This window comes from Eulemur rufifrons, chromosome 2, assembly GCF_041146395.1.
Source record: "Eulemur rufifrons isolate Redbay chromosome 2, OSU_ERuf_1, whole genome shotgun sequence".
Lineage (NCBI taxonomy): Eukaryota > Metazoa > Chordata > Mammalia > Primates > Lemuridae > Eulemur > Eulemur rufifrons.
Window position 1 is genome coordinate 117862019 of NC_090984.1, and position 27727 is coordinate 117889745.

The 27727-nt window shown below is 52.5% G+C and overlaps 1 protein-coding gene across 4 annotated transcripts in view; it reads right to left on the minus strand.

Annotated features, from left to right (window-relative positions):
- SYNE3 (spectrin repeat containing nuclear envelope family member 3) overlaps positions 1-27727 on the minus strand; it is an 85530-nt gene that overhangs the window by 51078 nt on the left and 6725 nt on the right. The window contains exon 1 of one of the 4 annotated variants that reach the window (XM_069489442.1): positions 22361-22409. The exons of 2 other annotated variants lie outside the window; for them this stretch is intronic. The gene's annotated coding sequence lies outside the window, so the exon portion shown is untranslated. Of the gene's footprint in view, positions 1-20102; positions 20207-22360; positions 22410-27727 lie in introns of those variants that run through there. One more of the 4 variants, XM_069489462.1, reaches the window with a different exon arrangement.

Here is a 27727-nt window from a genome sequence, read left to right on the forward strand (position 1 = left end):
GCAAGCGCAGTTCAGGAGGCCCGGGCCTCCTCTTGACCTACTCTGCCAGAACACTTGGCTTTAATTCAATGACACAAACAGGAACCAAGCACACGCTCCGAGCCACAGCACCAACTGACAGACAGCAGGTACCGACCCTGCCTTAGAGAAGCTCTCGGCAGGACGGAGAAGCTGCGCATAGAACACAGTGTGGCTGCAGGTGGAGCCACAAGCGGGGAGTGGGGAGAGGCCTAAACTTTCCCGTGAACCTCTTCTCAGAGTAGGGGCTTTGAATGCCAAGAATAAAGTGCAAAGAATTACAAAGGAAACCTCATGTTAAAATCCAGTTACCAAATACTAAAAATCAAATTCATGGGATACACACACACACACACACACACACACTTCTTTATTAACACATTAAATCACAAGACCTAACAATGGGCTGAGCACAAGCAACATGTCAAGATACCAGCAACAACCATGACGCAGCCAAAAACATACATGCGACAAAGTTCCAGGTGCTGCCAATGCCAGAGGGGGGTTGGTTTCGCCTCGCATGTAATTGAAGGACATGCTGTCAGTTAGAGGTGAGTAGGACGGCGTTAGTTTCCCATTCAAGTTCATGGGCCCCTGAATTCTATCCACAGGCCCCTGTCAGTGCCTGGGCCCCGGGTGAGAGTCCTGCTCTAGGCCTCCAGAGACAGGTCATCAGCGCTTCATTAATGTCAATGGAAGGACAAGTGAGCAGATGAAGTGACCTGCAGTGCTGGGTTAGAAGAGGGTGGGGACTTCCTAAATGCCCAGTTATGGCCGAGGTGGGGACAGCAAGAGAAAGTCCTGGACTTGGAGTCTGAACATTTTCCCTGAGCCAATGCCTTTGCCTCTCTGGACCTCAGTTTCCCCGTCTGTACACTGTGAACGTTGAACAGGGAGTCTCTGAGGACCCCCGAGCTTGTGGGCTGAGAGCGTCCATGTTACTGAGAGCCCTGAGAGCCAGGTCAAGCCTGGCCCGAGCTGGGCCTGGGGACCAGCCTGTGCCCTCAGACTGTCAGCCTGGTCTGGGCCCCAGCTCCCTCCTCTGCCCAAGCGACCCCCTCAGCCGGCCCGAGCACTGCTTCCAGATTCCCTCTCGGCAGGCCGATGGGCCAGCTTCCATGGCTGTAACTACACGCAGCTGCTGGTCACTCCCTGAACTTCCAAGGGGGGTGGTCAGGGGACATTTACATCGGCAAGGGGGCAGGGCACGCTGTTCCTGGGAGGGGCCAGGCAGCAAACCTTTTTAGCCTCTGTGGGCCACAAACAGTCCCTGTTGCATCTTCTTCCTTGTTTCTACAACCCTTTAAAAACGCAAGAGCCATTCTCAGCTCACTGGCTGTGCAAAAACAGACCACAAGCCGGACTCAGCCTACAGGCTGTCGTGTGCCAACCCCTGTCTTGGATGGTCCCAGGCTGCAACCAGCAACTGCAGAAAGCCCAGCTGCCAGCCAAGCTAGCTGGCCAAGTGACCCCACAGGCATGTGTCCGGGACAGGGCCGGCCTCGAGGCCAGAAGGACCTAGAATTGGTCCTGGTGGTCCAAGCCCAAAGACTCACTAGCTGTGTGACATCTGGCCAGTCACTTAACCTCTCTGGGTGTCCACTTCCTCATCTAGAAAGTGGGGATAACACCTGGATTAATTAATGATTAATGAAAATGCCACCTACCCAGAACCTGGGGTACACGCCATGCTTGAAGCGGTTCCCTTTTTCCTAAATGCCTGTGTCCGGTGGAGGCTTTCTCTCCCCAGGGACCTGCATCCAGACCGCTGCTCTCACCATCTCAAGGTTGGCGTAGGGAGGGACAGGGGTCACTGACTGTTAGACTAACGAGTTTGTGCATACAAGCGGCTGCTGCGCGCCAGGTGCTGAGGATCCGGAGATACACCAGGTGTGGCTCTGGCCCCGGGGGGGCTCCCCGCCCAGTCAGGGGTGCGGATCAGGCCGCTACAGCACAGGCCAGTGTGAGCTGTGTGAGAGGGGACGAGAGGGCCACGGGGCACAAAGAAGGCGGGCTGGCTGGCAGGCGCTGCCTGCTGAGGGCACAGGAGTGGGCTCCCGATACACTGGGGGAGGGGGCCGAGGGAAGGGACGGCTGAGGCTGGAGCATGGGAACGGGAGCAGTCAATGGAGGAAGCTGGAGTGGGGGGCAATGGCCAGGTCAGAGAGCCTTAGGGGCCACGTCCAGGATGCTGGACTTGACCCTGAGGGCAACGGGGAGCCAGCAAGTTTTGAGGGGGTGGGTGACACGGCTCCAGACAGGCCACCCTGGCCAGGGTGGGCAGAGGAGGGAAGAACTTGAACAGAGGTGGGCTGAGGCTGGAGGGTCAGCGCAGAGACGGCAGCTGCACGTGGCCCAGGACAAGGGGAGGCTACAGGAGAGAATTTTCATCTCTTGATTGGTTAAATGGAGATGGTATACATTTTTTAAGAGATGGGGTCTCGCTCTGCTGCCCAGCCAGAGTGCAATGGTGCAATCTTAGCTCATTGTGACCTTGAACTCCTGGGCTAAAGAGGTCCTCCCACCTCAGCCTTCTGAGTAGCTGGGAATGCAGGTGTGCACCACCAGGCCCAGCTAAATTTTTCTTGGGTGTTTTTAAAATTTTTTTTTAAGAGATGGGGGTCTTGCACTGTTGCTTAGGCTGGTCTTGAACTCCTGGCCTGAAGCAATCCCACAATGCTGGCATTACAGGCATGAGCCGCAGTACCCATTCTGGAGATAGTATTAAGGAAAAAAACTATGCATTTTCAAGCATGGCAAGAAACCAACGTGCTCAGAGTAAACAATAAGCTGCTTCTGTTTCCAAGCCACTTCTGGGGCCATCCCTGGGGTGTGGGCGCAGGAGAGCAGGGCTCTGGGCGAGGCTCTGAGCCGGCCCCACTGAGTCAGCGAGAGGCCTGGCCCAGGGGACACTGACCATTTCCGGTTCAGGCTGGCGCTGGTCTGCAGAGGAGACAATTAGAAAGAAAACAGCCTTGGGTTCCAGCGCCGGTGTGGTTATCACAAATGACAGCTGGAAGAGAAGTATTTTTTTTTTTTTTTTTTTTGGTCTTGCTGATGGAAAACCTGGGCTGGGGCAGAAGACGGAGCAGTCCGGAGACCAGACACGCGCTCAGAAGATGGAACCTGGGTCCAAAGCCACTGGTCTAGGAGACCAACCAGTCCCGGGGGAGGCGGGCCCTGTGGGCACAGCTGGAGGCACGGCCTCCCCAGGAGGGGACAGTGCAGGTGCTCTTTGGGAGAGGCTTCTAGAACCTGAGCTCCAGGCCTGAGCTGTCTCCTCGGAAAGGGAGACCTTAAACAGAATCAAAGAGAAAGCGCAAGGCAAAATGAGGAAGCTGGAGTGTCATGGAGAAGTGTGTGGTTGACTGAGGGTGCTGGAAAATGTGGTGTAGACTGAAGAAAAAGACAAGACCAGCGAGGGAAGAGGGGGGTGCTAACGTTTGTGGAAGAATGAGATACCCGCACTGTCAGGCACTTGTCCAAAACCACCGCCCCCTTTAGTCCTCCTGGCACCTGGGTGTGAGAGGCAGCCCACCTCGGGGGCAGCAGAGGCAGAGGAGGCCCTTAGCTGGGAGCTGGGCAAGCTTCCCCTCCCCCCACAGCACAGCCTCCGCTGAGAACGCCATGGGGCCCAAGGGGGCAGGCGTGGGGACCCCCTGCCATGGATCTGCTGGACTCCAAAGCCCGTGCTTGTCTCACTAGACTACATGGCCTCCAAAATAAAGTCCCACTCCACTACCATCCGGACATCCAACAGAACTGCCCCTGGGAGGACTGCAAGTCTGTACGGGACAGGGTCCAACCGGCAGAGGAAACCCACTCTAAGTCCAGCTATGTAACGAGGGGGTGAAGGGGCTGCAAGGAGCCAAAGGGATCCCAGAGGTCAGCCACTAGGCTGGAGAGACGAAGGGGGAGGTAATGTCACCAGACCCATGTTGGGGGACACTAAACAGCAGGAACTAGAGCCCCCAAAGAGACACAACCGCTGCAGAAGACCCTACCCAGGGCGGAGAGGAACTTCCAGCCTTCCTCTTGCCTCTGCCCTGTGCACTTACCTCTGACCCCGCCAGAAGCCAGCACAGGGGAGCCTGGGCCATGCAGCCTGCAGGGCTCGGCCCTCCTGTGACCCAGGGCAGAGCAGGGGACAGGGAGGAATAGACGTGAGGCCCCCAGGCCAGAGCCGCACAGGCTGTCCACTGAAGACTGTGAATGTCCCCCTGGACACCAGCTCCCTTTGCCCTGATTCCAGGCCCAAGAGCAACTGGCCAAGCTGCAATCTGGTCTCCGGGGACCAGCCTTGCAGGAAGGACAGGCTACTGGCACGGACAAGAATGCCCGGTGCTGCCTGCCTGCCGGGTCGGCACCATGGATTGCCAACTGGGGCTCAGAGCCCTGTCTCTTGGAGTCGGTTGGCTTAGACCCCTGCCCTGTGCCTTCCCTATCAGGAGTCCTGCACAGCTTGGGCTGCTGGGTGGTGCCCCTTCTTGGCTCTGCAGTGCCACGGGTGAGGGGCAGTCACCCCACAAGGCCCAGGTTAGGACAGCCCCCTGCCTCAATCCCTCCAACATCCTAACAGCAATTTTAAAATGCCCTGGGAATTTGCAAATGTGGCGATACTTCTTGCCATTCGATGATCTAGAGGCGCCTCTAAGAATCCTGCTCAGGACCTAACCAAATCCCGCAAGGGAACAACCCTCAGGCATGACACAAAACCCTCCCGAGCAAGGAAAGGGGCAAAGTCAGGCTCACAGAGCGACTATCACATGGCTGGCATCATTTGTCCCATTTCACAAAGATGGAAACTGAGACTCAGAGAAGCGAAGACCCTGCCCAAAAGCTATGGATCTGGGATCAACAATAGTGACTGTGATAATCAGCTTTATCTGGCATCCTGTGTGTGCCTGACTCTGTAACAAAAGACTTACAGCTATTAACTCATCTATCCTACAAAGACCTGGTGAGACACTTACTATTGCCCCTACTTAATAGCTGAGAAAACTCAGGTTAACCGATACTAAGATTGCTGCCCAAAGTCACAGGAATGCCAAGTAGCAGAATGGTCTGAGTCTAAGGCCTTTGCTCTTGGCCACCCCCACCCCACGGTGCTACAGAGTTCCATGGCCCTGCCTGCATCTCCCGGCCATGCAGTGTGGCGAGCCCGGGCAGCCAGCCCTCTGTGGGCGTCATCGCTAAGCACCCAGGTTCCAGGAAGGCAACTCCAGGGTGTAAATCTGGGCCTCAGTTCAGAGCTCAGGACAAGCTGAGCCCTCAGCCACCAGGCAGCCTCAGTCACACTGTGCCTGGTCACTCCATCCCTGTGCCAGCCCAACTGCCTACGGACATTTGGTTCTGGAACCCAGAAGGCGTCGGGATTCAGACCCCAGTGAACCCCTGCTCCCGTGGCAGCCGTACAAGCGATGACATCCCGGCGCTCCGGCTCGGTTGACCTGGCCGGGGCTGCCCACCCACCGCAAACCGGCCAGAGCCCCGCTAGGGGCGTGCTCCCCTCGCTGTGACTCACGCGCTGTCCCGTGACTCATTCCTGCCCTGCCACACACAGTTCCCACCCTTGTCCTCTCTCCCCCACTGCTCCCTTGCACTCGGGTGGAATTCCAGGAACTGAGCTGGAGCTGGTTTTAATCCCAAAGCTTGTTCGAATGGATTCTGGAACACTCTATTGTTTACTTATCACCGATGACAGTGCAGGGAGGCCATTGTCCAGGGCACCGAGAGGATGGACCCGGGCAATTCTCTCTCACGTGGCATCAGCAGAAGGTGATTCTGAGAGGAAAGTGCGTGCAAAGGAGGGACGGGAGCCCTCAATGAGCATAACGCGGCCATTGGACCAGGCCTGCTCGTCTTATGACATCTTACAGCGACCCTCCGAGGTAGCTGAATCTAGAGTTAGGAGCAGTTACTGGGTTTTATTTCACCTTGGAGGTAAGCAAACAGAGCCTTGGACTGCACCAAAGCCACACAGGCCGCAGGGCCACTCTGCCCCGTGCACTGGCTATGAGCGGTTATACAGGAAACCCCACCTTGTAGGGAGGTTGTGAGGTCCACTTTACCATTGCAGCCACAAAGAGGACCAGCCAGCGACTGCTTTCGAGACACGTGCTCCAAAAGCCACTGCAAGTCAGCCCCACCATCGCAGATAAATGGTGTTTGGCGGTGGAAGCCGGCTGCTCTCTAGCCCAGCTCCTTCCCCAAATGCACTGACTATAAACCAGCTTTTCCAACCACTCTTGAGTGAGCTAAACCCAAGCTCTCCAGCAACAGGCACGGGCTGAGGGCACCAAGATTTCTACCTGGGAAACGCTGGCCTTGCCAGTGCAAAAGTACAAATGTCTGAAAGGGGTGAGAGGGCACTAGGGCAACTAAGAGAAACGGGGAATGGTGGGGTGGGGTGGGGTGCAAGGACAGAGTGTGTGCCAGGTGCAGAGGGTCCCCAGCCGCAGGGGGTGGGGAGGGGTGAAGGCTGCCCACAGAGGAGAGGCATCCCTGGGTCAGGGCAGGTGGTTCGGGGTGGAGCCTTAGCTCCTGGGACCAGGTGTGATTGGCTCAGGCTCTGGGAAGGCAGCCAATCAGAGGCTCCGAAGGGGAGGGCCCCCTGGGGGTTCTCAGGCAGGTCCTGAAGGGCACCCTGGCCGAGGGTGGCAGCAGGCTGCTGGCAGTGTGGGCAGAGCCAGTCAGAGGGCAGGCAGGCAGGGGATGGCTGGGCAGGGTGTCAGGGCACAGGTCACCCGTTCATAGGTCAGGGCACTTGGCTGGGACACTGAGTGCCACAGGCCACAGGTGTGATGTGGACAGGCCAATCAAATCGGCTGGATGGTGCTGGTTTTTACACTGTGAGTGTGACCGTGGGTTGTGAAATCAATTCAGGGGTCTTGATCAAAAGTGCTTTATAAGGAAAGAAAATAGAATAGAACGGAAAACATCACTGAGAGCTGTGATTTAAACAACAAAAAACGAAAACAAACCCTTTGAGGAACAACAGGTTAGGTTAGCAGTTCTCAGGCTTGAGAACTCAGAACCACCTGGAGGGCTTGCTAAGCGCAGAGTTGGATCCCACCCGGTGTCCACGGCGGGGCTGGGACGTGCACGTCTCATTAGTTTCTGCTGCTGGTCCCAGGGCCTCACTTTGAGAACCACTGAATCTGAGGACATCTAAGGCTCCTGTAGGCTGGACTTGCCCCTTCCGGCTACGGGGCATGTGTGTACCTGGCATAGTCCTACACGTGGTGCGGGCAGAGGGTGGAGCTAGGTGTCACCAGCTTTGGGTCAAAGTGGGCGACGATTAGAAGTCTGAAAGCAAAGTCCAAAGAACTTCTGCCTTTCTTGCTTCAGCTGTCAGTCACTTCCATTCCAGAACAGCAGAGCAGGCTTCCCCCATTCAGAGGACAGAGTGAGGGGCTCCTGCCCCCTCCCCAAATTCCAATGTATTTGCTTCACACAGCTTTGCTGGAGCTATACCCAGTGGTGGCTTCTGTTTAATCAACAGACCTGAAGGAATTCCCCTGAGGGAACACACTCTTCAGAGGCCCCGAGGGACCTGAGGGCACTGGCTGCCCCCCCATACAGGCAGGGCACCCTAAACCACAGGGCGACCGGTGCGCCAGCCTCTCCTCCTGAGGCCCCCTCTGCCCCATAGACCCTGGACCTCCTAGGAACCCTGGAACACCCCGTGTTGTCCCCTCTGCATGCACCAGGCATCTCCTGCCCTCCCCCTTGGGCCCCCCCTGCCTACACCCCTCTCTCTAGGATACCCGGCATCCCTGGAGGCTCAGCCCACAGAGCGCCTCTTCCAAGAAGCCTCTCCTGAATGCGATGCACCCCTGTCCCATGTAGATGTCAATCTCAGCCTAGGTCCCACTGGACTAGAAATCCCTGTCCCCTCATCTCCCCTGCTCCCCACTGAGCTCGGTGCTTGCTCTGGGTGAACACGAATGAACGGGACTTCTCACACCCCACCCCCGAAGGCCAGCAGAGCCTCATTTAGGACAAGGGGGCAGGGGCCAGGTGGGTGAGAACGGAAGCCTGCATTCCAGGGGTACACTGTCCCCCCTACCATCGCCTCTTCCAGCTCCATCCGCACAGAGCAGGGCAGAAGGGGGAAGTGCTGTGCACCCTCTGGAAGCTGAGGAAGCTGCCCTTCCCCAACCCCATGCAGGGGCAGTGAAAACACCACCCACACCCCCAAGTGCCTGCAGAGGAAACCTCCAAGGCCCTGGTCCCAGAGGAGAGTTCTCCATGTGGCTTGGGGAAGGCTGACCGCAGGTGCTGTGCCAGCCCTCAGGCCTGGGGCCCCAGGCTCTGCTGAGAAGATCTGGCCCAGTGAGGTGGGGCCGAAAGGATGTCCAGCCCCTTGTCCCTGCACCGGCCTTCACCTTCCCCAGTGACCCACCCCAGCATCCTTTACAGCACAGTGGGCACTGACAGATGCCCCCCATGCCACCCCCTCCCGCTCTCTCTCCGTCTCACTGACCCTGGGAGTCAGAGGTGGGAGCAGACACAGGCCTCCCCCTCCCCAGGTGCCTCCTGCATTTTCCCCGCCACAGAGGGAACATCCCCAAGCCCACCGGACCTTCCTGGCCAGCTGGCCCTACCTTCCTGGGCATCTGCCACCTGCAAGCAGCCGCCTCCTCTTGGACTGTCTGTGCTGTAGCCCTAGAGAGCAGGTCACCTACAATGACCATGCACACCTCGCCACGGAACTCCCCAGCCCTCAAGCCCTAATGGCACATGGACAGACCCTTGTAGAAGAAAGGTATGGATGCACGTACAATAATCTCAGACCCCGCTCCTATCAATACGGACTTCAGAAATGACAGCTTTCTACTAGATGAAAATGTCTCTCAATTGAAAAGCGCTATGCTGAAGGATAAGATTTAAACTTTTTTGTTTACTTTTATTACACAAAGATTTTAAAACTTCCCATAGAAGTCGTGGCCTCCAGAGGAATCTTCCTCAGACCCCAAATCAAGAAACCCTGGCCTGGAGGATGAAGTTGGCACTTTTCAGGGACCCTGAAGAAGAGGGCTCCTGCCTAACCCCACAGCCCTAACTCACCAGGGGGGCCCTGCAGGCCGGCTGCACCACGCTGCCGCCGCCGATGTTTCTGGAAGCTTCGAGTCTGGATGCCACATTCCCAGGGAGTTCTGCCTGGGAAGTCCTTCCCCTACCCCGCCCCCGCACTCCCATCCACCTCTCCTCCTAGCAGACTCTTCCCTGTTCTCAGGACTCAGTTCCCAGCCGTTCAGGGCCACACCTTGTCAGCCTCCACTCCCCCCGCAGAAATGACCTCTCCCTCCTTTGGGCCCCCGCAGGGCCCTGTGCATGCTGCCATTTATGGCATGTTTACTAAGACTTTTACACGGATTTTCCCATGTTCTCCTCCCAACAAACCTAGGAGGTAGGTATTATTATTGTTCCCATTTCTCAAGGAGAAAACTGAGGCTCATGGTGGCACAGCAAGGTTGGTGACAGGGCGGGAATGGGAAGCAGCAGTCCCATCGCACTGTTGGTATTTTACTGTTCATATTCGTGGGTGCCTACCACAGGAGCTCCCTGAAGGAGGGCAAGGTCAGATTCAGCTTATTGATTGATTGGCTAGAAATTAGGGTTGCCATTACTTTATTTTTAACAGCTTTATTGGGGGTATAATTGACAAACAAGAAACTTCACATATTTAAACTTCACAATTTGATAAGTTTTGACATACACACCTATAAAACCTTCACCCCAATCAATATAATGAACATACCCATTACCCGCCAAGGTTCCCTAACCCTCTTTGTAAACCCTCCTTCCCGCCCACACGCTGTGCCACTGATCTGCTTACTGTCACCATATTAGCTTGCATTTCCTGGAGTTTGTACATAAATGGAATGGAACGACACAGGACATACGGTTGACCCTTGAGCAACACAGGTTGCAACTACACGGGTCCACTCATACGTGGATTTTCTACCGCCTCTGCCACCCTGAGACAGCAAGACCAACCCTTCCTCTTCCTCCTCAGCCTACTCAACAAGAAGATGATGAGGATCAAGACTTTTACAATGATCCACTTCCACTTAATGAATAGTAAATATATTTTCTCTTCCTTATGATATTCTTAATAACATTTTCATTTCTGTAGCTTATTTTATTATAAGAATACAGTATATAATGCATATAACAAAATATGTGTTAATTGACTATGTTATCAGTAAGGCTTTCGGTCAACAGTAGGCTATTAGTAGTTAAGTTTTAGGGGAGTCAAAAGTTAGATGCAAATTTTCAACTGTGCAGGGCCTGGTTCTCCTAACCCCCGTGTTGTTCAATGGTCAACTGTACTCCTTTTGGGGGCAGGGGGTCCAGCTTCTCTCACTCAGCATAACTACTAAGATTCATCCATGTTATTGCCAGTATCAGTGGTTTGTTCCCTTTCATTGTTGAGTAACATTCCACAGTATTCCTATGCCACAGACTGTTTATTCATTCACCCACTGATGGACAGTTTCTGCCTATTCCAAATGCAGCTGCTGTGAACACTTTTGTGTGCACATAAGCTTTCCTTTCTCTTACATAAATACCTAGGAATGGAATGGCTGGATCATACGGTAGGTATATGTTTGCATTTTGAAGAAACTGCCAAATTATTTTCCAGTGTGGCTATACCATACATGCTCACCAGCCATGTGTGCACATTCTCACTAAACTGTATGGTCAGCTTTTTCAATCTTAGTCCTTCTAATTGGTATGTAATGGTATCTCACTGTGGTTCTAATTTGCAGTTCCAAGTGGTGAATCATCTTACTTATTTCTACATTTGTCATCTAGGACACCCAAACTTCCAGGCTCTGTGCGAAGCACTTCCCAGGCATCTCTCCTTTGAGGTTCCTGTTGGCCGAAGGCTAAGGGAGTGAGCAACTGAGTGACCAGGAGACACACGGCCAACAGGGACCTGCTCCAATCCCAACGGCGCTGCCAGCCAACTCTCTGAACTCAGGCAGCTCTCACGACAAAACCCGGCACCATGAACCAACAGCCAAGAGTGTGTAAAATCAGAAAAACAAATGCAGTCACTCCCTGGTGCATGAGGCTCTCTGAGCTCCCAAAGAGCATTTCCAGGGGGCTTCTGTTCCATCCTCCTGCAGATGCCAGACAGGTCCCTGGCATCAGGATCGAAAGTCAACAACTTCTGAATTATGGGGACCTGGTTTCAGTCCAGCTCCTCTGAACTCTGAGCCTGTTGTTCTCATTTGAACAGAAACTGCCCCTGGGCACGGCCCTTGCCTGTTTTGATCACAATTCCTGGGACAGACACTGACACACACGAAGTGCTCACAGATATTTGTGAATGGAGAGAGAAATCTGGAAGCACAAATAAGAATCCCTGCCCCTGTGGGTGCTTAGTAGATACTCAAAAAGTGTTCAGTTTTTCTTTTTCTTTTTTTTTTTTTAACTATAAGACAGAAATGTGGAACCAGGATGAGCACCTCTCTGCCCTTCCCAGTCCCTGACGTGCACGTGCTGCTGTTCAGGGGAACTGAGAAAGACAGGAGCCGGGTGACAGTGGACATCAGCACAGATTCTGTCAACCCCCAAAGGCGAGCCTTCCTTCGGGCCACCGGCAGGGTTGGAACAGGCCCTGGAGCGGGATGAGGGGACACAGGTTCTGCTGTGGGCTCTGCCACCAAGTAGCTGCCAAACCCCAGTGTCCTCATTGGTAAAATGGGAGCCTTAGTTGTCACCTGACTTCCACCCACTCTGAGATGAGTGAGCTTTGAGGGGGAAGGCTGTTGTGAAGGGGAGGGGCACATTCTATTCACCTCGAAACTTTTTCTAACAGAATCACTGTTAGTAAAAAAATATATGCTGCTGCGAAGTCCTGTCCGATCCAAATGTAAAGGACTACAATTATCATCTTTTTTTTTTGCAGACAGAGTGTCGCTCTTTTTGCCCTGGCTAGAGTGCCATGGCATCAGCCTAGCTCACAGCAACCTCAAACTCCTGGGCTCAAGCCATCCTCCTGCCTCAGCCTCCTAAGTAGCTGGGACTACAGGCATGCACCACCATGCCCAGCTAATTTTTTCTATATATTTTTAGTTGTCCAGATAATTTCTTTCTATTTTTTTAGTAGAGATGGGGTCTCGCTCTTGCTCAGGCTGGTCTCGAACTCCTGAGCTCAAATGATCTTCCCGCCTCGGCCTCCCAGAGTGCTATGATTACAGGCATGAGCCACTGTGTCTGGCCTATCATTATCATCTTTTGTTCTTACAACCTAAAGGCTAATCGTACCATGTTACCACGTTACAATGTGTAACAGCCATGGGCCATAACAACCAATTGTGGAGTGGGCAGCAGCATGCTGGGGTGTTGCTACATTGTTACAAGCTACAGTTCCAGCCCGTAACAACAGGAGACCTTAGTAAGAGCTACCCCTGTGCCAGGCCATTTTCCAAAGCACTTTGTAATGTTTTAGAAACAAATTTCCTACCAGGTAGATGCTATTAGTATCCCTATATCACAGATGAGGAAACAAGGCACAGAGATGTTAAATAACTTTCCAAAAGCATGCAGAGCTAGGACTGCAACTCAAATAATCTAGCTCCAGGGACTTCCCCCTCCACCACTAAACTGTACTCGTAGACAAGTGTTCAGCACCCACCTGGTCACCGTGTCGTGGCTGGTTAGAGAGCCAACGGTGTGAGCAAAGTGACAGCTGCTGCTGGGTGGCAGGTGAAAGAGCTGCAAAGGCTTTTTCCACGATGGCCTTACTCTGCAGCTCAACCTGCCGCTCTGCAGACATGGCCCAGAGCAAGTGTGTGCCACTCGGGCCAGGCCTGGGACCCTATCAGCAAAGCCATGTGCTGCCATGCACCTCCTTGCACCTGCAGCTTGTGGTACACAGTGCCAACCAGCGTGCCCCACTCAGCCCCGGATCACTGGCTGATGTCTGTCTTCCCATTAGAATGCCGCCCTCCAGGGCAGAGGCTGCGTCTCATCCACTCTGTGTGCTCAGGCCTGGGACACGGCTGGCACAGAGGAGGAGGGCAGAGCTGCTTACGAAGGGAATGAGCACAACACCAACAGCCTTGGAAAGGCAGGGCCGGCTTTCATGGAGCCAGGCCAGGGGAGGAAGCCGCTGGAAAGACCCCTAGTTTGAGACTGGCTCCGGATCTCAAGCTGTGGGGTGGCCTCATGGGATGACAGGACACAAGAAGGAGCCCATGAGAGTTCTGTGGAAACCCGAGTCTCAGCATGTCGCGACCAGATCAGTTCCTAGGAATCCTCTTATCTAGCTGTGCCGTGTCACAGATGGGAGACGGAGGCTTAGCGACGGAAACAGACACGCCCAGATCTTGCAGGGCTCACTGGCAGAGTTATGGCCAGGACCCATCTTGGTATAAAAACATTTTGTGCCTCCGAACGGGAGCTTTCATTTCTTCAAAATGACTCGCAGAGAAAGAAACAACGGCCCTCATGTCTACAGACAATTAATTTTCAACCAGCGGTGCTGAGACAACTGGATAAACACATGTGAATGAATGAAGTTGGGCCCTCACCTCATACCGTACACAAACATTAACTCAGAATACATCAAAGACCTGAACGTAAGAGCCAAAACGATAAAACTCTTAAGAAAAACACATAAGCATAAATTTTCCTGACCTTAGATTAGGCGATAGTTTCTTAGATGTGACATCAAAATCATAAGCAACAAAAGAAAAAAAAAAGATAAATTAGACATCACCAAAATTAAAATTTTTTGTGCTTCAGAGGCACACACACACACAAAGTGACACTATCAAGAAAGTGAAAAGATAGTCCACAGAATGGGAGAAAATTTTTTGCAAATTATGTATCTGTTAAAGGACTCATATCTAGAATATTCAAAAAACTCTTATGACTCAATAATAAAAAGACAACTAACCCAATTATAAAATAGGCAAAGGATCTGAATAGACATTTCTTCAAAGAAGATGTACATAATAAATGGCCAATAAGCATATTGAAAAGCACAGAAAAGATGTTCAATGTTGTTAGCCATCAGGGAAGTGCAAATTAAAACCAAAATGAGGTAGCACTTCATAGCCATTGGAATGGCTATAGTAAAAAAAAAAAAACAACATATAATAACAAGTGTTGGTGAAGATGTAGAGAAACTGGAACCCTCATATGCTGCTACTGGGAATAAGAAATGGTGCAGCCACTTTGGAAAACTGCCTGGCAGTTCCTCAAATGATGAACATAGAGTTATCATATGATCCAGCAATTCCACTCTTAACCTATACTCAAGGGCGATGAAAACATAGGTCCACACAAAAACTTGTGCATAAGTGTTCATGATAGCCAAAAAAAGTGGAAGTAATCCAGGTGTCTATCAACTAATGAATAAACAAACAAAATGTGGTCTATCCATACAATGGAATATTATTTAGCAATAAAAAAGAATTAAAGCCGGGCATGGTGGTGCATGCCTGTAGTCCCAGCTACTCAGGGGCCTGAGGCAGGAGGATGGCTTGAGCCCAGGAGTTTGAGGCTGCAGTGAGCTATGATTGTGCCACTGCACTCCAGCCTGGGTGACAGAGCAAGTAGATTAGTGGTTGCTTAGGGATAGGGAGGTGGGAGGGGTGAGGACTGACTGCTAATGAGGCAGGGTTCTTTCTGGGGTAATAAAAATGTTCTTTCTGGGGTAATGGTTGTACAACTCTGTGAATATACTACAAGGCACTGAATTGTATACTTCAAATGGGTGAATTGTATGTTATGTGAATTATATCTCAATAAAGCTGTTTAAAAAAACCAGAATCCCCGAACTAGGAGGGATTCAAACTGACCTAGTCTAACCACCTATCTCTGCTTGAATTTCCTTAAAAATACACCCACCAAGGGGCTGCAAACTAGTACAACCTCTATGGAAAGTAGGATGGCATCAAAGAACGCGAAGAACTAAGAGTAGACCTACCATTTCATCCAGCAATCCCACTACTGGGTATTTAACCAAAGCAAAATAAAAAGACGTTCTATAAAAAAGACACTTGCACTCGAACGTTTATAGCAGCACAACTCACAATCACAAAGATGTGGAAACAGCCCTAGTGCCCATCAATTCATGAGGGGATCAATAAAATGTGGTATATGTATACCATGGGGTATTACTCAGCCATTAAAAAAAAATGGTGGACTAATTAATACCTTTTATAACAATCTGGGTGGAACTGAAGACCACTCAGTTAAAGTGAAGTATCACAAGAATGGAAGAACAAAAACCATACGTACTCACTACTAAACTGAAACTTACAGATGAACACTCGTGCGCACATGGCAGTAAAATTCAACGGAAACCAAGCAGGTGGGAGGGGGGAGGAGCGGGTGGGTAACTTTATACTTAACGAGTACAGTGCACACTATGTGGGTGCTGGGCACACTTACAACTTTGACTCAAACTTTACAAAAGCAATTCGTGTAACCAAAACATTTGTACCTCTGTAATATTCTGAAATAATTTTTAAAGATTTAAAAAAACACAGCCATCAAAAGGCTCCCAAGACTCTTGTACACCATTAGGGATACTCACTACCTCCTTCAGGCAGTCTTACTGTGTTGTCACATAGCTCAGGCAGGAAGGACATTCTTCCTTCCAGGGAGGTAGCACTTGTGCCTTATCGGTGGTGTGCCAATGCAAATGGAGCTAGGGGACAGCTTGAGATCTTTTCCAAAGTGGAGAACGGTGCCGTCCATGTCCTGAACACGTGTTGGGGTCCGGCTCATACGCGGTCCCTCCCCAGGCATTCATTACCGCACCTGATCTTTAAGACAGTTTTGAAGCTTGGTATCATCACCCCCATTTCCAAGAAAACTGAGACTCACAGAGGTGAAATAACTTGACTTTAAAATCTCAGAATTGGTCACTGTTATTGCCCGGGAGGCAGAGCTTGGATTTGAACCTGCGTCTACCGAACCCCAGAGCTGCAGCTGACCCAGCTGTGTTAGCCTGGCAGCTTCCGAGAGCCTGACGCCATTCCACATCCAAACGGGTCCTACAGGCATTATACAAATGACAGGAAATTTTCAAATCAGTCAGTGGAACAAACGGAAAGAAAACTTTGCCTCCCAAAAGAGATGCCACAGCCTGATGGGACGGGCAAAGCACTGGCCTGGGAGAGGGAGGTGTGGTCTCCAGCGGTGGCTTTGCCTTGGGAAGCCCTGGGCAGTTTTGTGGGAAAGGAAAGCTAAGTGAAGCCCTCAGAAGCGTTCACATAGCTTTGGCTTCTCAACCTAAGGTGCATAATTGGTGTCTGAAATTCCTGTAAGGAACAAACTCTCCCCTGTGAGAAGCTACTCAATTCAATTCAATAGCATTTGCTGGATTAATAAGAACATACAAATTGTTACTGGAGAGGCAGTGTTTACTATTTACTCCCATTTTACAGATGAGGACACAGAGGTTGGGAGAAGTTTCACGGCCTGCCCAGGGTCCCAGAGCTGCTGGTTGGGAGCCAAAGAGTCAAATCTAAGACGCCCTGACTGCCACTTCCAGATGTGCCCGGTGCTGTCGCACAGCTGGCCGGCGGGCTCTCCAGACCACGAAGTCCAAATGGGAGTATTATGGTATTAAACGCAGAGGCACAGTAGATACTCTCGGAGCCCAGAGAAGGAAGCAATGATCCTGAGTGAGATTCTGGGGACTCACAGAGAAGCGAACACCCTGGCTGAGACGGGAAGGGACAAGGTGAGAAGAGGGAAAGGGTAGACTGGCAGATGGACTGATGTGGGCAACAGGTGGGCAGGCGGAAAGGGCAAGGCTGCAGGATGGGCTTGGGAACTATTAGCAAAGGGAGACGGAAAGGAGCAGCGTGGAGAGCAGGCTGCACTGGGTTCCAAAGGGTCGTGTCTGTTTTACTCCACAGGCGACAGGGAGCCAATGTGGCTTTGCAAGCAAGGGAGTGGCACGGCCTGGTCAGGGACAGGGCCCACAAGCTGCCAGGGCAGCATCTGCTCAGCTGTCAGGAGACCACATTGGACTGAGGAGGGTCCTTGCAGCATGGCACCGTAGGTCACATGCTAGGAAATGCCTTGTAAAGTGCCACTGAATTCTAAGGCATCCTTTTCATTGTAAACCCACTCTTCAAAAAAAAAAAAAAAAAAGGCCAAGGATTCATGTAGAAGGATCTTCTTTCAAGAACAGATTAAACTTGCAGACAACTAATGAGGTTTGGGGAGCAGCCTCCTTTCCACCTGAGGGTGTCTGCCCAAAGTCTGTCCTCATTGTCTCTCTCCCAAGAAAACACCCAGCCGTGCACACCTTGGCCAACACCATTTGACAGGTAAGGGGTCTCCTGGCTGCTGCTATCCTGTCCTCCACCCTGGCTCATCTGTGACCCTGTGATTGCCCTGCATGGTGTCAAGGTCATCATGGATCTTGACCTTTGGATGCCAAAGAAGGCTCCCGTGGGTCGGGTAAAATGTCACCAAATACCTGTCATAAAGGCAAGAGTCGCATGTGTGAGGCTACCTGCTGTGTGCCAGGCACTGCACAGACGCCATGAAGGCCCCATCAACTGCCCAGGCAGGAGTGACTGTGCCACCTCAGAGATGGGGAAACTGAGGCTCAGAGAGGCCAGTTCTCCCGCCTACATCAGATGGGAGGAAGGCACCGAGCCGGGAGCAAGCCCAGGCCTGCCTGGCGCCAGCACCCATGCCATGCTGCAAGATGGTCAGCAAAATGAGGAAGTGAGTCAGGAAGGCAAAGAGGGAGGGTTTCTTTTTGAGTCAGAACAGGATTTCCCATAACACAGCTGGCCAACTGCAGAGACAGACAGGGTGGGGGACGAACCCCAGGGCCTGGGGCTGGCGAGGTGCCCACTCAGGCCAGCCCCTCTGCGGTGAGTGTGCTGAGATGGGGACAAGCCCGAGAGGCATGCAAGGCTCGGTCACCGCTGATGGGCCTGGTGAGGCCTCCCCATACCCAGGAGGTCTCTCGAGAGTTTGGCTTGAAATGAATCAGGCAGAGCAGCCGGCGGACACCGGCCCCAGCTGTGGGGGCCCCGGATCCAGGTTCCCAGAACCGACGGCTGCCCCAAACCCAGCTCTCTCCCCCTGCTGTCCTCTGCCTTCTCCTTGCACCCAGCAGGCCCCGCTGGTGAAGACGAAGTTGTGCCCTCAAAGGACCCCAGGGAACAGGCAGAGAGTTGCTCTGCACCCATCTCGTCTCCAACCGAGAACCACACCCAGCCCAACTTCTCTCCCTCCCAAAGCTTGGGAGACGCTTAATTCATTTTATGACAAATCTCATCTCACCACCTACTCCACGCCAGACACTGCGGTCGGTGCTGAAGGTCACAGAGATGAACCAAACCGACAAGATCCTGCTGCCCTGACAAAGCTCATGCTCTTTGGGTGACCTGACAGCTCAGTGTCCCTTTCCTCTCTGGGCAGGGGGTGCACTCAACACCCGTGGACTTCCTCTCCTGCCCCCACCCTGAGTCTATACCATGAGACCTTCTGTAATCCACAGGTTCACAAACACCCAAAATGTCTCTATGGACCAGGGATTTTAACCTGCCTTCTCTGACTACATGTTGGGGTCCCTGGGTGGGTCTCAAAGGCTCCATGCACCCCTGAAATCGTAAGCAGCACTTTGTGCCGATGCTTGTTCTCCTGGTGGGAACATCTGCAATTCCCATCTGCTTCCCGAAAGCCCTGACTCAGGGAAGCCTGAGAACAAGCTTGCCACAGGCAGTCTAGGACTGAATCTGGCTTCTCCAGCTACTAGCTGTGTGATGCAGGCAAGCTTATTAACCTCTCTGTTCCTCAGTATCATCCTTTGTAAAATGAGGATGACAATGGTACCTACGTGCATGCGCAGAGCCTGGGTCCGAAGCACAATACAAAGAAGTCACCCCTCAGTCCCACCGGCTGGATCCGGCAGACCCTGGGTCTACAGCAGCACCAGGAACAAGGCCAACCAGAAAGCCCAGCACGCTTTACTTTCCAGCTAGGAAAAAATACCCTCCATAGTTTTTAGGTTTGGTTTACAAAACAACAAAGAACCACTTGAACCTTGCTTTTAATTTTACAAATGGTACCCCAGCCTGAGGAGTGGGAGGGCTCGATCCAAACGGGAGTTCTCGGAGGACGCTTCCATTCGCTTCCTAGGAAATTCGCCAGTTCTGCAGGAGGCAGGGGGATCAGAGTCCTCTCTTGGCAGAAAGGAACATCTAAAGGCTCGGGGGAAGGGCCTTTCTGACTTAACCCCTCCAGCGCCTCACAGCCCCAGCCTGAGAAAGTCCAGGATGCTTAGTGGGACAGAAGAAATCCTTCTCCAGCCATTTCTGCAGCCTCAACCTCCTCCCTTCCTACCTCCCCTGCTTGCAGCAGGAGCTTCATGACTCCCCATACACATCACGGGCTTCTCCCCTCGGTCTTTGCTGGTCCGTCTGCCCTTGTCTGCCTGGCTACATTCACCCAACTCTGACAACACTCCCTCTAGGAAGCCTTCCAGGATTCTTCAGGGAGTTGAAGACTGAGGACCAACATTGCTAAGTACCTACCAGGTGTCAGGCGTTGTGTTAGGTGTTTGTATACATCTACTCACTGAGTCCTCCCACTCATTGTTAAATAGAAATGCTTAGCTTCTTTTTATAAAGATGTTGAAGTTAGGCTCAGAATGGTTAAGTGAACTGCCCAAGGTCACACAGCAAATAAGCCTTCTCCTCCCCAGTAGTCCCTCAGCAAAGCCCAAGAGGTGTTAAAGCATCCCCATTCTGCTGGGGTTGTAAGGTGATGTCCATGAATTACCCCAAGAATCTGTCTTCTGTATCACTAACTCCTGCCTTATGTCTGAGACCTTCAGAGCAGCTCTGATAACTCCTCCCTGGAGCCTTCACCTCCCTGGAGTCCAAGGTCAATTGTTAATAGGCTGCACAGATTATAATTAGCACATGCCTACTCCTGCCAGGGCTTCAAGACGCCAGGTTTACGATGTGTCTGTGTGAAGCCAGGGGCACCCAGCCTAGGGACTGGCTTTTGTTCTGCTGCTCTCTGTGGGTCCCAATATGAAGGGGTTACCTGTAGGGCTGAACAACTACCTTGTAGACTCAGAGGTGCCGTCCTGAACCCACTAGACCTCAGCAACAGCGCTGCCCACACCCAGGCAGCAGGGAGAAGCTGCCCTTGGGGACTCGGCTTTGGCCTTGCAGACTTGGTGGGAGGAGGCTGCCCAGGCCAGTGACTGGGGCTGAGCTCCCCGTCAGACCAGAGGGACAATACCCCACTGTTGTGTGCTGCGCTTGAGCCAGCACCTCTGGGCCTCATTATCCCCGTTGGTCCTCTCCCTGACAACCCACTGCCTGGCCGCTGGCCATTTTACTGCCTTTCCCATTGGAGGAACGTGGGTTCTCCAACAGCCCCTTAGCAGAGCCCACTGTCCCTGCCTGCTGCTGCGGGGCTCCAAGGCCACCCACCCAGCTGGAGGAGGGCGGGTCAGTGCATCAGCCCCGTTCTTTGTGAGCCCAGTCGGGGGGTGGGAGTAGACGGGGTGGGGTGGGTGCTGACACACACTGGCTTCCCACACCAGGCACAAAACCCCATCTGACTTTCTAAAACGTTTTCTCCCTCCTCTCAGACAATGCTGGCTTTGCTGGATTTCCTTAAAGGGATGGATGGCCCATATGCTTTGCATGAAAGGCAAATGCCACTGTCCCCAAGTGGACTACACTAAACAGTAGGACTGTCCCCACCAGGGAGACGATGCATTCTTTCTGCCTGCAGAGAATGGGCGCCATGTGCGCAGGGCCTGAGTGACTTCCCCTCCGAGGAGCTGGTGCCTCCACCCCCAGCCTGCAAGCAGCTGGCAGGGCCTCCGGTGACTCACCTTTTCCTCGTGTTTTCTTCCGAGCACACACAACCTTCTGATACACTGCTGTTTACTTATTTTCTGGCTTGTTGAATCTAGATGACTCTAGATCCTTCTAGAATGTAAGTCCCACCAGAGCAAAGGCTTTGCCAGTCTTTTCTCCCAACCCACTGCCTAGGACAGTGCCTGGCACACAGGAGGCCCTCCGAGGAGTCGGTGGGAGAGCGAATGAATGACTCTCTGCCCCATGTGTTCAGCTCCATTCACTCTCTGAAGACACCGTACAGCAGAGGAGATGCTCACCTTAAGGAGCTCACAGTGCACGGGACAAAGACGCAAAAACAGACCAGCCCAGCGGGGAGGTTGAGTGAGGGTCTGTTCACAGGGGATGCAGCAGGCGGGGTGGGAGAAACTGCTGGCAGCTGGGGGTCAAGGGAGCAGCCACAGGGCGGGGGCCTCTGGAGCTGCAGGGACAAGGGGGGAGGCGCCCAGGGCAGGGATGGGCACATGGGAGAGGGAAACGAGGCGTGCAGAGCGGAAAAGCATGAGTCAGCATCTGATTAATTTGTCACCAGTGAGGAAGACATGAAGGGGGAGACCCTCCAGCCTCATCCGTTCATCCAGCGGCATTCGCTAAACACTCTGTGGCCTGGGGCAGGCAGGGGTTGGCCCTGATGACAAGGGAAGTGTCTGCCTTTGCAGACTTGTGGGGGACACGCAGGCACACAGGGGCTCTGGGAGCACTGGGGAGGAGCAGTTGAGTCTGAGGGAACACTGAGGCTCAGGCAGACGACAACCCCCCCTCACACAGTCTGCCCAACTCCATGGTCAAAGTGACATGGCTCTGATCTAGCATGAACAATCTGTCCTGGTTTGCCGGACACTTTCCAGGTTTTAGCCCTGAAAGTCCTGAGCCTCCAAAAACCTCTGAGTCTTGGGCAAGCCAGGGACTGTTGGTCATACCTACTTCCCTCTTCGTGTCCACTCTCAAGACCACCCCCCACCTCCCAGCCACCCACTGGGGCTGGACTGCCCGGGCCTGTGTTCTCAGAACTAGCCAAGGTCACGAGCAGCTTTTCCTCTGGGCGCCAAGAGGGAGACTTGCCCCAGGTACATACAGGCCGGCAGTCTGATGCCTGTGTGTCCTCCTCCTCTTACTAACAGTCTTCAGCGGAGCGCCAGGGGTACAGAAACCCAGGCTTGGCCCATCGTCCCTGGCTGGCTCCCAATCACGGCTGCCAGGGACTCTCTGATCCAGTCACTGCATCTCTCGCCTAAGCTCTATCTCCCGAGGCCTCCGCGATCCAAGGACAGGCTTCCTACCCAGCCTTCCTCTGTGCCTTGAGCGAGGCCAGTTGCAGGAGCCAACACACACACACACACACACACACACACACACACACACTGAACTGAAGCAACAAACAACTGTTACATCACCAACTCCATTTTACAGAAGAAAAAAGCAAGACATAAAACTGTTCACAAACTCACCTCCAGTATTTGTTTTGCAAGACTCTGAGGATTCTATTATTCAAAAGCAGCTCTTCAGAAGAATCTCAACTTCCAGAACCTTCTAGAGCCTTTTCCACTAGCCCTACAGAGACTCAGAAACCACAGTAGTTCTCTCTCAAGGGGACGCAGGAAAACGCAGTCTCCCCAGATGCTTGTTCTGAACTGGGCCTTCTAAACTAGAGCTCCGCGAAGAGCATAGAGTTTCCTCCAAAGATATTCACAGAAAACACTCAGACTGGTGCCACCCCAAGCTGCTGGAGGTCTGTGAGGTCCCCCAAAGGATGCTGGTCTCCCCAAGAATTTGAGAAACAGCACAGAGAAGTTACAAGAGCCCTGGCTCTCATGGGAAAGGTGCTAATGATTAAATGAATCCTATTAGCAAGCACCTAGATAAAGTAGCTTAATCTCCCCTCAGGTCCCCTGCAAGGGCACTGCATGGAAACAGGAATCACAGTTTTCCAGTTCTACCGTTTACTGTTAGCTTGTGACCTTGGACAAGCTCCTAACTTCTCTGGGCCTCCCCTGTGAAGCACCTTCTCTGCGGTGCAGGATTGTTGGATGATGGAATAAAACACCACAGCCCACCTGGATACATCCTTCCTGAACCCTTTACAGGGGTGAGAGAATAGTAGTGAATCTTCAACAAGGCATGCTATGTGCCAGGCACTTCATTAACTCTTATGAGGATTATTTCACTGATGCAGTAGGTCCTCCTATTCCTGCCTCTTTATAGATGAAAGAACTGAGGATCAGAGAGGCTAAGCCATTGGCCTGAGGTCACACAGCCAAAATAGGACAATTTCCTCTGCTCTTAACCACTAGATTGTTAATATTTACCAAATGAGCAAATTAATTAATTAACACAAGGTTCTATTTTAACTAGCAGACACAAAATTGAGACCTGCTTCAGAACTACATTTTTAGGAACTGAAATTATTAGAAGAGTGACTGGCTCAGATCTGTAAGGCCCACTCTCTGCTGCAGAGGGGGATTCTAAACAGGGATTGCAGACCATGGCCCGCTGCCTGGTTCTCTATAGCTCTCAAACCAAGAATGTTTTTCACCTTTTTAAATAGTTGGGGGGAAAAAAAATCAAAATAATAATAATGTTTCATGACACATGAAAATTATATGGAATTCAAATCCCAGTGTCCATAAAGTAAGTTTTATTGGAACACAACCAACATCCATTCATGCCCACAGTGTCTGTGGCTGCTTTCAGATATACGACGGAAAGCTAAACATATTTACATATTTACTCTCTGGCCCTTTACAGAAAAAGTTTGCCAACTTCTGTTCTAGAAGCTCCAAAGGCCAGTGCTGTTTATCAGCCCAAGGGCAGCCCCGCCCCCGCCCCCTGCCTATCAGCACAGCATTCCTCTAGGTCTGGGAGCCTAGAAGATTCTCTCCTGTTCCTTTCAGCAAACAGCGATACAATTTGCTGATAACCTAACTTTGCTGATAGGCAAAGCTTTCCAAATGCTGACAGTTGTGTCTCCACCAGGGTTTTCCCTCTGGAATTTCCCTTACAATGTGTGGGGGCCTTTGCCAGTAAGCTGCGGTCACCCCACAGTCAGGGTGGTTCTGCGGAAACCCCTCCCCACCCCTCCAAGCCAGGACCTGAACCGTTGCTGGATCCTGAGGATGGGGTCCACCCTGCCAGGGCCCGGGATGCAAATCACTCTGTCAGTTAAAGGACAATAGGAGCCGCACACCAGCGCTCCCCAACGAAAGGCTCACGGGCCACTTTCCCGTGATAACGGGTAGGGGCCACTGGACACAGGTGGGGAGAGCTGGCCGGGACCAGGCAGGGTCTGTTCACATCACATTCTGTTCCTGTCTCCCCTCTAGAGAATTTAAGGCCTCGGGCTGGGGGCCCTTCTTGATTAGCAAGGTCTAGGCCTGGGAGCCAGCAGGGCTCAGTCCTGTTCTGGGGCTTTGGGCTCCTCACTGCCCTCCATGGCCTGGTTTGTCCTGGTACTGATGGGGGAGCCAGGACCCTGGGGACACTGAGGTCTTCAAATGTTGCATCCACTGAGTTTGTGCGGCAATGTTGCCTCTAGGAAAATAACCCTGAGAGCTGGCCAGGTGGCTTTTCAGGCTGTCCCTGTGGTCGGGGGATGATGGAGCCAGAAGACAAGTGCAATGTAAGGGAAAGAATCCAGCTGTCCTGTCCCTGGGGGCTCGCTGAGGACGGCCTGGCGGGGACACCCTTTTGCTATGCACACAGCTGGGTCCAGACTGCTAAGGGGCTCGAACAGCCCCGAGTTAGCAGGTGATCTCGTTAGACAGCCCTCGGGCCTGTCACAATGTTGGGTCCGGGAGGGCCTTTAGAGTCATCTAGTTCCGTGTGTTCACACACTTCGGCTATTTTGTGCATCACAGTCACGATTTTGGCCACGTCTGCAGACACATCTGCATTTTTAATTTTTCTAATTAATTTTCTTTAATTTGACCCCTTTAAACTTAAATTTATTTTAAAAGAAGACTTCTTATCTTTACCTTAATTAGAAAAGCAGGGCCAGGGTTGATTGCCATATAATAGAACATGGTAAGAAATAGAATGAACATAAACAATGTGTAACTCTCGATACTGTTGTTAGTTTGCACCTGCCGCCTGCTGCTTGTTAGAGAGAAGGTAGGCAAGGGTTTGAGAGCTGCTAAAAGCAGATTAGCATCCACTGGAATGTTGTCCTAGACAAAATCCAGGGGTCCTCACGAATCCCTGTGCATCAGAATCACCCGGGGAGCTTTTAAAATACACACAAGCAGCCCCACTTCCAGAAGTTTCTAACTCATTGGGTCTAGGGTGGAGCCCAGGTGATTAAAAGAACATCATATGATCCTAAGTATTAAAAGAAAAAAAAGGCCGGGCGCGGTGGCTCACGCCTGTAATCCTAGCACTCTGGGAGGCCGAGGCGGGTGGATCGCTCGAGGTCAGGAGTTCAAGACCAGCCTGAGCAAGAGCGAGACCCTGTCTCTACTAAAAATAGAAAGAAATTATATGGACAACTAAAATATATATATACAAAAAATTAGCCGGGCATGGTGGCGCATGCCTGTAGTCCCAGCTACTCGGGAGGCTGAGGCAGTAGGATCGCTTAAGCCCAGGAGTTTGAGGTTGCTGTGAGCTAGACTGACGACACGGCACTCACTCTAGCCCGGGCAACAGAGTGAGACTCTGTCTCAAAAAAAAAAAAAAAGAGAAAAAAAAAAAGATGGAGAGGGAGTGACTGTCATTCTGTGCGTAGGCTTGTGCCACCAAATTTGTCCTGCCAGTTACCAGTAGCCCCTGGTCTGAGCTCTCAGAGATCTGACCTACTTTAAGCCCCTGCATTGTAGGGAGGAGGACCCTGAGGCTCAGACCCGGGAATAAGACAAGAGGACCTAGTGTGGTGACACCGACTTTTTTCCTAAAGTTAATTCTACGAAAGAAAAAAGTCACATTGGTCATTTGGGGGTGGCTGGTGCCCTGGGCAGGCAACGAGTGGTCAAGGTATGTGGTCGGCACCCTGTGTACCCCCTAAGGGGGCACAGGCTTGGCCCGGCCAACTGCAGCCATCACGCTCCCCTGGACCGACGAGGGCACGGGCATCCGCCAGCAGCACCTGAGCCAAGCACTGACTCACCGGCAGCTGTGCCCCATTCAGCTCACTGCAAGTGCCGGGGGCAGAGGCAGACTGAAGTGCGAGCTCCCTTCCAAGTGACCTACATAACGGCACGGTTACTTCCCCAGCCAGGGAGCACCCAAGGAAAAGGGGGCGTGCTCAGAGAGGCTGGAAAGGGAATCAGTGGGAATGAGCATGAGCGAGCACCTACACATGCTGGGAATTCCGCATCCGTTATCTCATCTGACTCTGCAGGGAAGGCCTGGCCCCATTTCACAGGTGAGTCAGGCCCATGGAAGTTATGTGACTTGCCAGGGTCACACTGCAGGTGACAGAACGAGGATCCCAGCCCAGATCTGTGTAATTCCATTGCAGACCCAGAAGCAGAGAGAAACTCCACCAACAGAGAAAGTCTAACCTGTTTTCTGCATAGGAAAACAGCTGGTCTCAGTGACACTTTTCTCTGCTGGGTAAACTGACAATACCGATGACCCCGTACCTCCAAGGGGTGGTCTGCGGTTCACAGCAGATGCTCATACACAGCCAGCAAGGCGAGGGTGTAGCACCTGTCCCCCACTTTACAGAGAAGGGAGGTGAGGCCCGGAAAGACTGTGTCCTTGGGCAGAATTAAAGGGTCCTTCCTGGCACCCCTCCCAGACCCGAGTCACTGTCCCCTAGGAAAGGACTGTGTTTAAAGCACCCATCTCATGCACCGCATTCCTCCCATAGGGCATGGACTTGTCTCTGGCGTTTTCCCACCCCGTGTCCGTCTCAACCAGTGTCAGTAAGTTGAAGGAATGTCGTTGCCCAAGGCACGTAGGTTACAGGGCGGAAGTGCCCAGGTCCCAGCCACAGACAAGTGCCTTTGGCTCCCAAACCAAAGTCAGCTCCAGCTGAGAGCTGCATGACTAACCCCGTGGCTTCCTGTAGGGGACCCAAATAGGAACCTATGGGGGCCATCCTCTCAGCCCCTCGAAGGAGCACGTTAACAAGCAAGGACCGAGCCACGGAGTGCCTGGCCTGGACCCTGGCCGCCCAGGCATTCGGGTAGTTTTACCCAGAAGAAAGTGGGATAAGAGATGCCACAAGATGGAATTAAAAAAAAAAAAAGAAAATCATTTCTTAAAATTATTTCTGAGCAAAGTTGAGTTTGAAATCAGCAAACAGATAAAATGGACAAATTATATACGGCTGCTCGCTGGCCGCCTAGAGCCGGGTGAACGGCAACCTGGCAACCCCACTGGCTCACGCCCAACCTACAAGCTCTGGCTGTGGTCACTAAGTGCCCAGCAGCTAGTGCACGAGTCACAGATGGGGTTCCCCGGGAGAAAGGGGTGTGGTCAGAGGAGACAGGGTGGGGTGCTCCAGGGTAGGCCCTGGCTCTGGAAAACTTTGGCATTCCTGGACCCACGTGACACTGGTCACACTGAAAGGATTTCCTTTGAGGAATGGCCTGGCAATGAGAGAGTCATCGGGGTGTGCGGAGAAGGAACCAGAGGCCTGGTTAGGAGGCTGAGTGCTGGGCCTGACTCACCAGCGCCAGCCCACTGCACTCCCAGCAGGGCAGGGCCCACTGTAGCCTGGTGGTGACCTGCCTGAGCACTGGGATCAAGTGACCTGAGTTCAATGCCCACCCCCACTGCTAACTGAGGGGCCGAGGACAGGTTACTTAACCGCTCTGGGCCGAGGACAGGTTACTTAACCGCTCTGTCAAATGAAGACAGTGTCGGAGCATCCC